This window comes from Cyprinodon tularosa, unplaced genomic scaffold (genome assembly GCF_016077235.1).
Source record: "Cyprinodon tularosa strain WSP-4 unplaced genomic scaffold, ASM1607723v1 ctg405, whole genome shotgun sequence".
Taxonomy (NCBI): domain Eukaryota; kingdom Metazoa; phylum Chordata; class Actinopteri; order Cyprinodontiformes; family Cyprinodontidae; genus Cyprinodon; species Cyprinodon tularosa.
This window is the reverse complement of record NW_024039125.1, coordinates 359,234-373,255: the sequence shown is the minus strand read 5'-3', so window position 1 is coordinate 373,255 and position 14,022 is coordinate 359,234.

The following is a 14,022-nucleotide window of genomic DNA, read 5'->3' as shown; positions in this document are numbered from 1 at the left end:
AAGAGAGTAAACCTTTTGACTTTTACTGGTTTCCTGACTGGTGATTGTTTGCTGCTTACCCTGGCAAATATTACTCGAATAACCTTGTGAAACAACTTTGCAGCACAACTACGAATCACCCTCTCTAAACAGGGAATTATTCTAGGAACACCTGATTCCACTATGTAAAGCATGATTAAACAGCAGACTTCTTTATATTAATAACTAAATCAGCCAACTCTGCAACTACAGGAAACAACCAGGAAGCTACATGACTAACTAGACTCCGTCCATTCCAGATTCTGTGCCTCTCTGCTTTCACACAACAGTAGTTCCTAGTTTCTTCATTAACACCTGATACTTACTAAGACGATTTTGGTAAGTGTATACATTTCTGCCTCTAGTGCAACCTTGTTTTTCATCGATCACCTCAGTCATTCATGATGAAAGCCATAAGATATCTTATATTGTGGGACTATTAAGACATCAGGCTTTAAGATGGGTTGAAACAGTCATTATTTGATTCCCTTGATCTCAGTTCCCTTGCTCTGAATTTATTTAAACTCTTCCAATAAATTTTTAACCCTAAAGTCAATCTACAAAAGCCGAAAATAGACTCTGGTCCCTCAAACAGGAAAGTGGGTCTGCGGCTGAATTTCGACATTGATTTTCTTGCTCTTTGCAGCAGAATCAGGCTGGAATGAAAAAAGAGCCTTCCTAAACTCATTATTAAAACAGCTTAAGGACAAGTTAGCCATAAGAGACCACCTTAAGGCCTTGGATGAGCTCATCTCACAGTTATATAAAACAAACAGTTCTTTTTTAGTAAACCATCAGATGACTAAAAGATTCTACTTTTATTCTCTAAAAGATTCTGCTCATATTTCTGAATCAGTTGAAGCCCTGCAAAGGGCCATAGCAAGATCAACTACACAGGACAGAAACCATTGCCTTAACATGGGTTATTGCTACTACTATGGTTCTCCTACAGTAAGTATTTTCTTTTCAGCTGCCATGTTTGCCCAAAACAGCTACCTTGACAGTAAGCCTGGGGATCCTGGTGGGTATAACTACTTTTGCTAAGTCCCCCAGAATCACCACTCCATCCGCTCTTGATATGGATGGTCGTACATTCCCTGTCAGGTCCCTCATTGACTGTGGGTTCAAGCAAAATGTAATTCATTGTGAGCTGGTTAAAATGTTGAACATTCATAATTAGTCCCTGCTTGTTCCTCCAAGCAGGTGCACTTGAGGGAAACAACATTACCCTTCCGACCAAACCTGATTATTTCATTATATGAAAATTATAATAGGCATATCCAGTTTAATAATTTTTCTAATCTTATGTGATAAGAAAATCGCATAAGATGGGAGATGCACATTTCATCTCCATTCCAGGTATTTGTTTTGCTGAACCTGAATAGTCCAATCTGCACAATTTATTTCACAATGCAAATTGAACTACTCAGCTTCAAATGCTGTGCAGAACTAATATTGTGATGGAGACGATTTGTTGACTCTACATCTCCCATCTCTGGCCCCTAGTTGGCCCTTGCTCCCCTGGTTTATAAAGCTAAATCCTTACTTGAATCTTTAATAAGCCATGATGACTTAACTCCTGGGGTTTTGATAATCACAACCTACAGTCAGCCGTTTCTGTCCATCTCAACCAACACACTGAAAACCTCAATCTTTGAGATCATCCTAATGTTGTGGAGCTTAACCATTTTCTTTCTCCCTTTCTGTTCCTCCCCATCATCTGCACGACTGTGCCATTGACCTCCTTCTGGGTGCCTCATTACCATCCAGAAGGTTGTTTAGTGTCTCTGATAAATAATGTAAGGCTATGGAAAGGTACATAAATGATTCTGTTAACACAGGAATTACAGTAAGCATTGATACTCCTAGCAGAAAGAGAGCGGTCACTCAAGCGGCTGGAATTTGAAGGAAAATTTTCTGAAACTTGACTAAAACTTGAATGGTAACTGGATGTGATTTTGCTGGCTTTTGGCATGAAAGGGAACTTTAAAATCATTTCTACAGTATGCATTTTAGCTGAGTCTGATCATACAAAATGGTCACACAACTTGCCTTGACTTGGTAGTAAAGCCCTGAATTTCAAGAATTCAGAACCTGGACTGATCCAACAAAATTTAGTCTCAGACTTATACTTAGACAGTACTTTATTGATCCCTTGGGAAGACTCCCTCCGGAAATTAAGGGTACCTGCAGCTTACAGGGCAAAAAAGTATTAAGTTAAATTAAGTTAGAATTAAGCAAAATACAAATAAATATGGAGTTCACATTTAACAGAAAAAGTTAAAAATACAAGTGTTGCTACTCCTTTCCTCTTCCCCCTGTCCTGTGTCGCCTCCTCGCCCCCAGTGAGGCGTTGTACAGTCTGATGGGGACAAAAGAGTTCTTAAGTCTATTGGTCCGGCACTTGGGAAGCAGCAGTCTGTCACTGAACAGGCTCTTCTGGCTGCTGATGACGGTGTGCAGAGGGTGGCTGCTGTCGTCCATGATGTCCATCAGTTTATTCAGTGTCCTCTCCTCTGCCACCGTCACCACCGTCTAGCTTCATGTCGACCACGGGGCCGGCCCACCTGATCAGTTTGTCTAGTCTGGACGTGTCCTTCTTGGATGTGCTGCCTTCCACGCTGCTGGTGTGTTTTGACCAGTCCAGTTTGCTGTCCAACCCCACCCCAAGGTACTTGTAGGAGTCCACGGCCTCCACCTCAGTTCCCTCTAGTACGACTGGTCTTGGCTTTTGTCTGGACCTCCTAAAGTCTATAACCATCTCCTTTGTCTCAGAGGTGTTGAGCTCCAGGTGGTTTGTGTGGCACCAAAGGGCAAAGTCACCCACCAGAGGACGATACTCCTCCTCTTTGTCATCCCTGATGCATCCGACTATGGCTGTGTCATCAGCATACTTTAGTATGCTGATGACACAGCTCTAAATTGTAGTGGAAGTCAGAGGAGTATAGGGTGAAGAGAAGAGGGGCCAGCAGAAAAAAGGGCAGGCAGAAATAAATAGCGGCGAAGAAATAACTAAGGTAAAAAAATACAAAGGAAGAATAAAAACAGACAGAAATATTATAACATGCACATAAATAGATACTTAAAAATAAAAGTAATTAAAAAATAAAGTTGAAGGTTATAAAGGACAAAAAAATAAATAAGGTAAATATTACAAAGGCAAATAAATAAAGAAGCTAATTAAAAGAGTTATATGCATTTATGTTTTACTGTATAATTTAATTTCCACTTACATTTATTTGTTTATTGTATTTTTGGTGGCAATTAATTGTATGCTTATTTATTTATTGAGCATTTATGTATTTCTGTATTTATTTTCAAATATAGCAGAGTTGGTCCTCCATACAGCAGGAGTAGAATCCTAGATAACAGTAATATGTCTTACTGGCTACTTCTTCAGTCTTTTGTCAGTGGGTCCTCAATTTTTTGTAGTGAGGTTGCAGCATGAGTCTCTCACACAACTTGGAAGCTTATGCAGCTGCCTTACTAGGTGTTATTTGTGCCCTCACCTTGTCTGCCAGGCAAAGCACATCAGGTGTGCATACATCAATAGCCTCACCCTGGGCTGCCAGTAATTAGCAGGGCTTTGGAAAAGCAGAGGAGGTAGTAACAAACCAATAGTAAGAAAAGTAAAAGCAGTCATCAATTTCAGACAGTAAAAAGGAGAAATTGTTACGCCGCTTCCATTTAAACCATAATAAATATCCATTATATGGCACATTTCTTAATCTGTGTTTGAATTCTAAAACCAGTTTATTTCTCCTTATTGAACATATTTATGTGTTTACATTTGATTTGTTCGTGTCTCAACCAGTTACAGCTCTTAGAAGACCATATTGCTCCTACCTACTTGATCAACCATAGTTTTCAAAGATACAGTAGTAGCCATTCAAAATGTCCCCACTTTCTTTGGCTGGTCCTTAGCTGGTCCTCCGTTATGATTTGTGGACATCTAAAGATAATATAAGATCTAAAGAGAACCATCAGCTCCTGGTCAGATCAGGAACTGATGGTTCAGCTGATGGAGCAGATAGTTGAAGGGGATTTCGCTGGGAGTTGGAGGAAAGTGGGCTGCCATTCGGCTGGCATTTGACTGGGAAGGGCCATTTTGAATGTCTGCTACTGTAGGAATTTCTGTCAGCTCTTTGTATAGAGTTTCTCAAAAAAACGATCTAAATCATTCTTTAGTTTAAGCTCTGGCAAAGGTTTTTAGGTTAGTTAGGAGCTCTGTGAGAGGATTCTGAGAATTTAAAGTTGAGGTTCATTAATCTGGGCCCAAGGAGTGTTCTATTATAAATAGTAAAATGGACAAATCCAAGAGGCATATAGAATGTGACAAGTCAGGGGCTGTAATAAGCTAAGCACTTCATTTGTTTACAGATGTTATATATATGTAGTCCAGATTGAATGTGGCAATGATTTATTCATGGTAGAGAACATGTTTAAAGTTTTATCCAATCAGACATCAGAGGGAGATTTAAACAGACAGAGAAGAGCTGGAAGGAGCATGGGAATCTGTTAGGTGTCTGGTCAAAGCAGTCTTCTTTAGAAAATTCTTAGGAAAAAATAATAAAATAATAAAGAAGCTCTATACAGTATATATATATATATATATATATATATATATATATATATATATATATATATATATATATATATATATATATATATATATATATATATATATTTATATATATAGCTTCTGTCACAGCTGTGAAGTTCAAGAATGCGATCATCGCTTAAGCAACAGGACAAAAATTATAGACCTGATTTATGAGTGCAGCCAATGGCGAAAGTGTTAAAAACAGTGTAGCAGTAGATGAGAAGATGAAGGAAACTGTTTTTGCTCATGAACAATGTCTCTGAGAGAAAGAGCAGTTACACACAAAGGTTTTTGGGTGATACAGGCAGATATCTGTTAAACATGCAAAACAGACACCGTAAAGTGAAGTTCCTAGTATGCAGTGATAACAAATTATCAACTAGCTCTGGTCCTGGGATGTTCCTTTAAGTTAATCAGGTGAACAACTTGAAAGAAGAAGAAGGCAAATAAGAAGGGTAAGAAGTTAACTCAGAATGAGCAGCAGGGGTGTTACAAGGTTTTAAAGGCCTTAAGCACAAATTGTTTTTGGGAACCTCTTCCTTTAAAACATGACTATTACTAAAACATTTCAACAGACCAAAAACCAAACACATATAAAAGAGGATTTATTGACCTTAACGCTGTAGCTGGTTACAGTCTTTCTGTCTCAAGTTTAGCACATCAACCCTGTTTCACAAAAGCCTCCTTTTTTGTGAATATAAAGGAGCATGCTGGTTAAGATTCTCAGTCAGTATAGGGGAGTAGTTTTTTTATTTTTATTTTTAGAATTTTGCTGTTTCCATTAACATACTATGATGCGTATAAAAAAACCCTAATTTAAATGTTCCTACTTTGCATACATTGGCTTCAGCAGGGAGCTGCAGAGTGCTTCTAAAATCACTTTGACTTATATTTAATAGGGAGTGTTCAGGAGTTTTCGTTGTTAAATCAAAATTTAAAACAAATTATTAACTTGAGCAGCTGCTTTATTACCCTCTGGTTTTACATCCTGCCAATATTCAGTCTGCTGGGGTTGAGTGTAAAAGGGGATAAATGGAGCCTAGGCGGAAGTTCAACTGAAGAAACTGATTTGCTTTTCATACATCCACCTGCGACACAACCAATCAGCTTTGACCCACACCTCCACAAAAGCCAGTCGGCATCCAAAGCTCATCTTAAAAGGCCTCCGATACGCACCTGTCTGCTGCTGTGCACAGGCAGCAGATGCGCTGTGACTTCATTCAGATGACACCATTTCAACCCACCTCCAGCCCCTCCTCCACCGCCATAGCTAAGGCTACATCAGAGTGTCGGACTCTCACTGTGTTCCCTGTCTCATCTTAACCGGTCCAGCGGAAGACCGCCAGAGGTTTCTTCCCAAAGGGGAGGCCTCAACGACTCCCTATTACTAAAGGGGTGGAGCTGTTCTTTGGGTTTGAATTTGTATGTTTTCTAAGCCAAAACAAGGCTTTGTAGGGCTATTCTATAAAGCTTGACACTCAATGCTAATCCAGACATTTTGAATTGAAAAAGCTTCCTGGATGGGAAGCGAAACATCTTCAAACTTGGAAAACAAAGTCCAGTGGGTTTCTTTTTATTTCTTTATTTTTTTTATTTTTTATTTTTTTTTATTTTACTTTTTTAAAATGCATAGCAACAGTAGCAACTTTTTTAACCTCCTTAACATCCCTAAAGCTTAAATAATATTTCAGCTTTTACTTCTGGAAGTAGCAGCGGAGTAGAAAATGAGGCGCTGGAGAGGCAGAGTAAGAACAAGGAGAAGAACCCAAGCCCAGCAAGGACGCAGGCGTAGAGCTAACAGAACTGGCATACTGACGAGGCAAGGGCTCAAACATGTATTGGCTTTGAGCCTTCTACACCAAACCCACCGTCTTCCACCCTGGCGTTCTCTTCCACAAAAACCTCATCCCCAATTTTCTCCTCTAAATAAAAAATGTATGACGGAGGAGACTCATCCCACTTCTGACACTAAACTCTCCTCCTCTAGTGTTCCTGCAGTGTCGTTTCTAAGTCACCAAATTAGTGCTACTTGGTCTCAATGTTTTTTCCCATTGGGAACCTACTAGCACTAAGTTGCTAACAACTAAAAAGCTTGCAAACCTTCCGCCAAAACAACCCCGCCCCCTTGATAATCAACCAATCATATTCACTTTATTCACTTGTGTAAAGTCATGCACCACTCGGGAGAATTCGGAACTGCAATGTTTGTACCAGCTGCTTCCCTACGACTTTAATTCTTTGGAATAACTATGACCTGGACGACTGAGAATCTTCACCAGCAGAATCCCTCCCACCAGAGCTGCTCCATGTTTATCAAAAGTAAATGGGTTAAATGTTCTGGTCAGCTTAGTGTTTAATTTGTCACCAACATTAACTGTTTTAATCAATGTGAAGTTACATAACAGAATACTTTTGTTTAACTTTGATGTCTAACCGGAGTGATGGAAAGGATTTTCGGAAATAAATAATTAATAATCAGTCTATTCATTAATCTTAAAGCTAAGAACATTCCCTCATTAATGAAAAAAGCCTGACATGTTGATCTGCTCACTTTGCTACAGTTTTTTATTTATTTAAACTCTTTGTAAACATTAAGCATTGTTAAAGCTTGAAGTTTTTTTTCTAACTACATTTGGATTTTTGTTTGACATTTTAACAGTAAAGCTAAACTTAGATACGATTTACATTTACATTACATTTTAGATAAATACTCTATAGAATTGCATTAACAAATAAAGGATGGTGGCAGGAAGAGCACTAAAGGGACATTCAGTGGTGTTTAAATTAGAAAAACAACAAAGCAATTAAAGTGTAAGTTTAATAACAGAGTGTAATGAGTGAGAAAAATAAACAAACAATAAAAATTATTCTTGATCTGGTTGATAAATAGAAAAAAATGGTTAGATTACTTGACTATTGAAATAATCAGCAACTGTATCCCATTTGTGATGTGAGGCATTTTTGTCTGAATCTTTTAATCTGCTTTTTATTTTGCAGCTGGGATTTAGCGTACTGATCCAGGGAGAGTTTAGGCAGGTTTCTCTAATTAATATAGACTTCCAGGTCGTAGATCACACAGCATGTCATTCACACAGAAAGCTAACAGTACTTTCATCCTACAGTAAAGCATTCAAGTTAAAATAGAACAAATACAAAAGGCCCTTACATGTCACTATTTTTTATTTTTATTTTTTTGGTATCTTATAATTTGTGCTTTTTGCCAAGGAAGCTGGATTAAAAATAAGATGTTTGTCTTTTATGGATGATGTGGGTGGCAAGTTGCAACCCAGTCTCATGGGAAAATGTACCCCCACTACGTTGGTCCACACTGCAAAACGTAGTGGAGGTACATTAATGGCCATTTTTTTGTGGTACTGTTACGTTTCTTCTACCTATACGCTTTCTATTGTTTTACGTCCTAGTCACGTGACTTTCAAGGTTCCAGCTGGGAGAAGAAAAAAATATATATAGATGGCCGACATTCGCTCATTTTTTGTGAAAAGATTAATAACTTGAGTTTGTTTTTGCATTAAAATGAGTTTTGATTACATTTCTAGTGAGAAATGTATAGTTTGTTGCCAGAATATTTACTCAGGGAATGTACATATTCACTTGCTTGTTCGTTTCTTGCAAAGATTTTTCAAGATAATGTGAAACCGTAACATTTTGGTATAAACATGGCTGAGATTTCTCTAACTTTTAGTGGGAAAATCAATAATTTCAATCAGTTTCTGCATTTAAATGGGTTTTGATTACATTTATAGCGAGAAGTGTAGGGTTTATTTACATAATATTTACTTAGTGAACATACATAATCACCCGCTTGCTAGTTTTTGCTACGTTTTTCGGATCTCGTCAGGATTATGTGAAATTGCAACGTTTAGGCTGCTACCCATCGCCTAGCATTTAGCTGCCGCCCCGATTCAACATTGAATTCTTTGTGATTTAACTCCATCTGACGGATCAAACCCTCGCCACTGCGGCGTTGCGTCTGAGGTTGATTTTCAGATCAATGCATTACGTGGTGACATACGGGAGAAACTAATTAAACTAGTTTAAAAAAAGGATCATGGGTTAAGATCGGATGTGTTTTATATGGAAATCTACCGGATCCTTTGTGCATTTCACTTCCTGTTTGGTGCGATCTCATTGATGGGTTTTAACCAGATTTTGACCAAAGAGGAACTAAAAAAAAAACAAAAAACAATTTGAATACACAACCAGCATATCTGGAATCAGTGACAGAGAGCGACTGGGACCAGAAGTTTATTAATTTCTCCCCACTGATTTCCATTCAAAATGTTTTCGATCCCACCGGGCTCTAGGGAAGGGGCGGGCATACCGCCACCTACTGTTCATGAGTGTGTAGCAACATTGTTTTAAATCTATTAAATTCTATTTTTTAATTTTGTATTCTGAAGATAAATAAATAATGCTTTCCTTAATCTATAAATATCTTTTATATTTCCTTTATTTCCCAATAATCCTATAAGACTCCATTCTTGGCCTGTCCTCTTTTCAATTTCTTCCTTTCAGGTCCAGATGTTTTGCAGTTCATCAATACGTGTTCTACATTTTCTATCTCTCCACATCCTTCACATTTATCATTATTTTTCCTCCCTATTAAGTATAAATTGTCATTTAAATAAGTATGACCTACTCTTAATCTGATCATTATTATTTCTTCCCTTCGGTTTCTCTCATTAATATTTCTATTTAATACTGACTTTTGTACTTTATATAACCTTCTTCCTTTTTATCTTCATTCCACCTTTTTTTTTTGCCATTTTTCAATTTCTTTCCTCTTAATAAATGATTTTCCTTCCCCTTTCCCTAAAGGAATTGTAATTGTTATTTGTCTACTTTTCATTCCACCTAACTTTCCATTAATTAGCTTGAAAACAACACTTTGTGAAACGTTTTGGTATAAACATGGCTGAGATTTCTCTAACTTTTAGTGGGAAAATCAATAATTTCAATCAGTTTCTGCATTTAAATGGGTTTTGATTACATTTATAGCGAGAAGTGTAGGGTTTATTTACATAATATTTACTTAGTGAACATACATAATCACCCGCTTGCTAGTTTTTGCTACGTTTTTCGGATCTCGTCAGGATTATGTGAAATTGCAACGTTTAGGCTGCTACCTATAGCCTAGCATTTAGCTTCCGCCCCGATTCAACATTGAATTCTTTGTGATTTAACTCCATCTGACGGATCAAACCCTCGCCACTGTGTGCGTTGCGTCTGAGGTTGATTTTCAGATCAATGCATTACGTCGTGGCATACGGGAGAAACTAATTAAACTAGTTAAAAAAAGGATCATGGGTTAAGATCGGATGTGTTTTATTTGGAAATCTACCGGATCCTTTGTGCAATTAACTTCCTGTTTGGTCCGATCTCATTGATGGGTTTTGACCAGATTTTGACCAAAGAGGAACTAAAAAAAACAATTTGAATACACAACCAGCATATCTGGAATCAGTGACAGAGAGCGACTGGGACCAGAAGTTTATTAATTTCTCCCCATTGATTTCCATTCAAAATGTTTTCGATCCCACCGGGCTCTAGGGAAGGGGCGTGCATACCGCCACCTACTGTTCATGAGTGTGTAGCAACATTGTTTTACATCTATTAAATTCTATTTTTTAATTTTGTATTCTGAAGATAAATAAATAATGCTTTCCTTAATCTATAAATATCTTTTATATTTCCTTTATTTCCCAATAATCCTTTAAGACTCCATTCTTGGCCTGTCCTCTTTTCAATTTCTTCCTTTCAGGTCCAGATGTTTTGCAGTTCATCAATACGTGTTATACATTTTCTATCTCTCCACATCCTTCACATTTATCATTATTTTTCCTCCCTATTAAGTATAAATTGTCATTTAAATAAGTATGACCTACTCTTAATCTGATCATTATTATTTCTTCCCTTCGGTTTCTCTCATTAATATTTCTATTTAATACTGACTTTTGTACTTTATATAACCTTCTTCCTTTTTATCTTCATTCCACCTTTTTTTTTGCCATTTTTCAATTTCTTTCCTCTTAATAAATGATTTTCCTTCCCCTTTCCCTAAAGGAATTGTAATTGTTATTTGTCTACTTTTCATTCCACCTAACTTTCCATTAATTAGCTTGAAAACAGCACTCAGCAAAGTTAGATAAAATCCTTTTACAGCAGCCTTATCTACACAATTATCCATTGTTATAAGAAGGATGAAAGGCAGACTCTTCTTTATTGTAAATGTAATCAAAACCCATTTAAATGCAGAAACTGATTGAAATTATTGATTTTCCCACTAAAAGTTAGAGAAATCTCAGCCATGTTTATACCAAAACGTTTCAGTTTCACATTATCTTGAAAAATCTTTGCAAGAAACGAACAAGCAAGTGAATATGTACATTCCCTGAGTAAATATTCTGGCAACAAACTATACATTTCTCACTAGAAATGTAATCAAAACTCATTTTAATGCAAAAACAAACTCAAGTCATTAATCTTTCCACAAAAAAATGAGCGAATGTCGGCCATATATTTATTTTTTTTCTTCTCCCAGCTGGAATCTTGAAAGTCACGTGACTAGGACGTAAAACAATAGAAAGCGTATAGGCAGAAGAAATGTAACAGTACCACAAAAAAATGGCCATTAATGTACCTCCACTACGTTTTGCAGTGTGGACCAACGTAGTGGGGGTACATTTTCCCATGAGACTGGGTTGCAATAAAGAAGAGTCTGCCTTTCATCCTTCTTATAACAATGGATAATTGTGTAGATAAGGCTGCTGTAAAAGGATTTTATCTAACTTTGCTGATCATTGATCATTAAAGTTTGTAGCCAATGCCATTTCCCTTTAGAAGTTAGAAAGAAATTAAGAAATAAGAATTAAGAACACATACAGACTAGGGACCAGTTGAGCTGCAGTTTTCAGTAATCATTAAAGTTGCTGTGGTGAGGTCAACGGATACGATTTCATGTTTTGGAACTATTGCCCAGGATGATCAAGAGCTAAAAGCAGTTTTACCGCAATATTTTTACCTAATAATAGAATTTACTGCATTGCTCTGACATGTGAGACCTACTATTTAATCTTCAACTAGCAGGTACTTGAATATGCCTACATAGTATACGACTGCACCTAATAACCAGCTATCATTACTGTAAACTCATAATTCTTATCAAATTGTTTTTGGTCCAATTGTTGCTCCTGGTTAAAAAAAAGTGTTCAGGGTAGTTTTAATAGGTACTGCTGTTTGAGGAGCTGATGTCAGGACAGGCTGCATCATAATAGCAGTAATATATACCTGTGTGATAGAACGACAAATAAAATAAATGTAAGTGTATTTTTAGTTTATTTCAGTTTTAATTTAGAATTTCATTAAATTTCAATAAAAATACTGCTATTTTCCTTTTTTATATTTTCCATACTGTAGATAAAAGTGTAGCATTTATTCCAGTGCTACGATCAGTGCAAAACAACATTTTAATCTTTACATGTCTGTGTTGATATAGCGATCAGTGCACCCACATTGGCTGTGGCATGGGTTGTTTCAATTAAGATATGGACATCCAGCGAATGGGGGGATTTATTTTTTAAACATTAATCTTTGTATTAAAATATTCTTTTTGTCCACTGAGAGAAGTGCCGACGACGGTCGGGAGACCTCCCAACCTCACAATTCCTGATTGGGAGGTGGTCGTGGGAGGCTGATCGCACCTCCTTACCCCCTGTTCTTTTTCTTCCTCTCAGATGTAAACACAGAAGCATGGCGGGAGTGCAATGAGTGAAATGGAGTTCTTTCTGTAAAATTGACAGATCGTAGTAGCCACGTTTTCTCAGCCATGTCTTTGTCCAAATACGCCGTCTCCTTTTCTTTTTAGGGCTTTCAGCACAAAATTGCAGAAATTGCCATGGCAGCACATTTCACTCTAGTGAGCTTCATATTCCTCTTCTACTAATTTGGCTTCCAGATAAACAAAACTGAGCTGAGTCCGACATACAGTGTGAGCAGGTAGATCGCATCAGGGCGTCGGGCTGAACATGCATTGTGAGCTGTGAACTCACACTGTACGAAGAAACCATGCGGTTTCATCGTACAGTGTGAGGTGTAGCTGCATGCAACGACTGAAAAAATCTCACTCAACCCACTTCAAGTCTCCAACATTCTGGGTGTTCTGATTTTTTTTCTTCAGGCTTTTCCAGATCCCTCTAATGTTCTGCTGCAGCTGACCCTCCATCTTCTTCTTGTAGCTGTTCTTCCCATCCCTGATTTTCTTCCTCAGTTCTTTCTGCACAGCCCTCAGCTCCTCCTTGTTCCCTGATCTAAACGATCTCCTCTTTTCTTTCAGAAGTGTCTTTATCTCAGGGTTGATCCATGGTTTGTTATTGGAGAAGTTAGTTAATAGCTGATATTCACTGTGTGTCTGGTTGTATACGACGATTTATGGATTTTAAATCAGACTATTTATTAGTCCCTTAACCTGTTTGCTTTGTTCTTTTCGTTCCATAATAGTGCAGAGATTTAACAACTATCTCCCATCATAGGATCACTTTTCTATTGTGAAAATTATCATTTACTGGACGCAAGTAACCACTTGCGTCCAATCTGTATCACAAACATGATTAAAAATCTTTGATGTAGTTGCAGAGAACTCACTATGACTTTATTTGTCCAGTCTGTTGCTAAATCATGGTCATTCCGGTCTGCAGCGTAGGCTGCTGCATGACTCACCTGTTACTAAACTGCATGGAAATATTTATATATTTCAAACAGCAAAATATACATTACCTCTTGAATTTGTACCACCCATGTCCTACAAGAGTCTGCATCCTTAAACAATTTAAGGACTGGTTATACTCCTGCAGCAGTGTGTCACATTGAGCTTGTCACAGATATCTTTGATTTTTACCCATCATTGAAGCGTGGTCTGTGCTATGTTATTCAACGCTACAACGCAAGAGGGACAATCATGAACTAGCTGTGGGTTTAGATACGGCTGAGGAGGTAAGGGAGGGCGGGCAGGTTTGTACGAGAATGGAGAGACATGAGGGCAAGGTGACAACAAAGGGTCCCAGTGTTCTCGTGTACCTCGCTCTTCTATCTGGTCAATCTTCACGAGTCATTTTCCACAATGGCGGTCATACAAAAAAAACAAGCTGGTAAGGTAGCAATCAGCAAAGCAGCATAGTGTAAAGCGGATGTAGATTTGACCAATCAGATGCCTCCTGTCTCCGGCACTGTCTGCGGTCACCTGCAATTTTGGAGAGGTGCAGTAGAGTGTCTGCGGCAGGGGCAGAGGCACATTGGCATTCACTGCGACACACACACAGATGTCCTGGTTTCTGGGCATAAATCAGCCATTATCAAGTGCTGATATCTGCTAAAGGTTTCAGCTG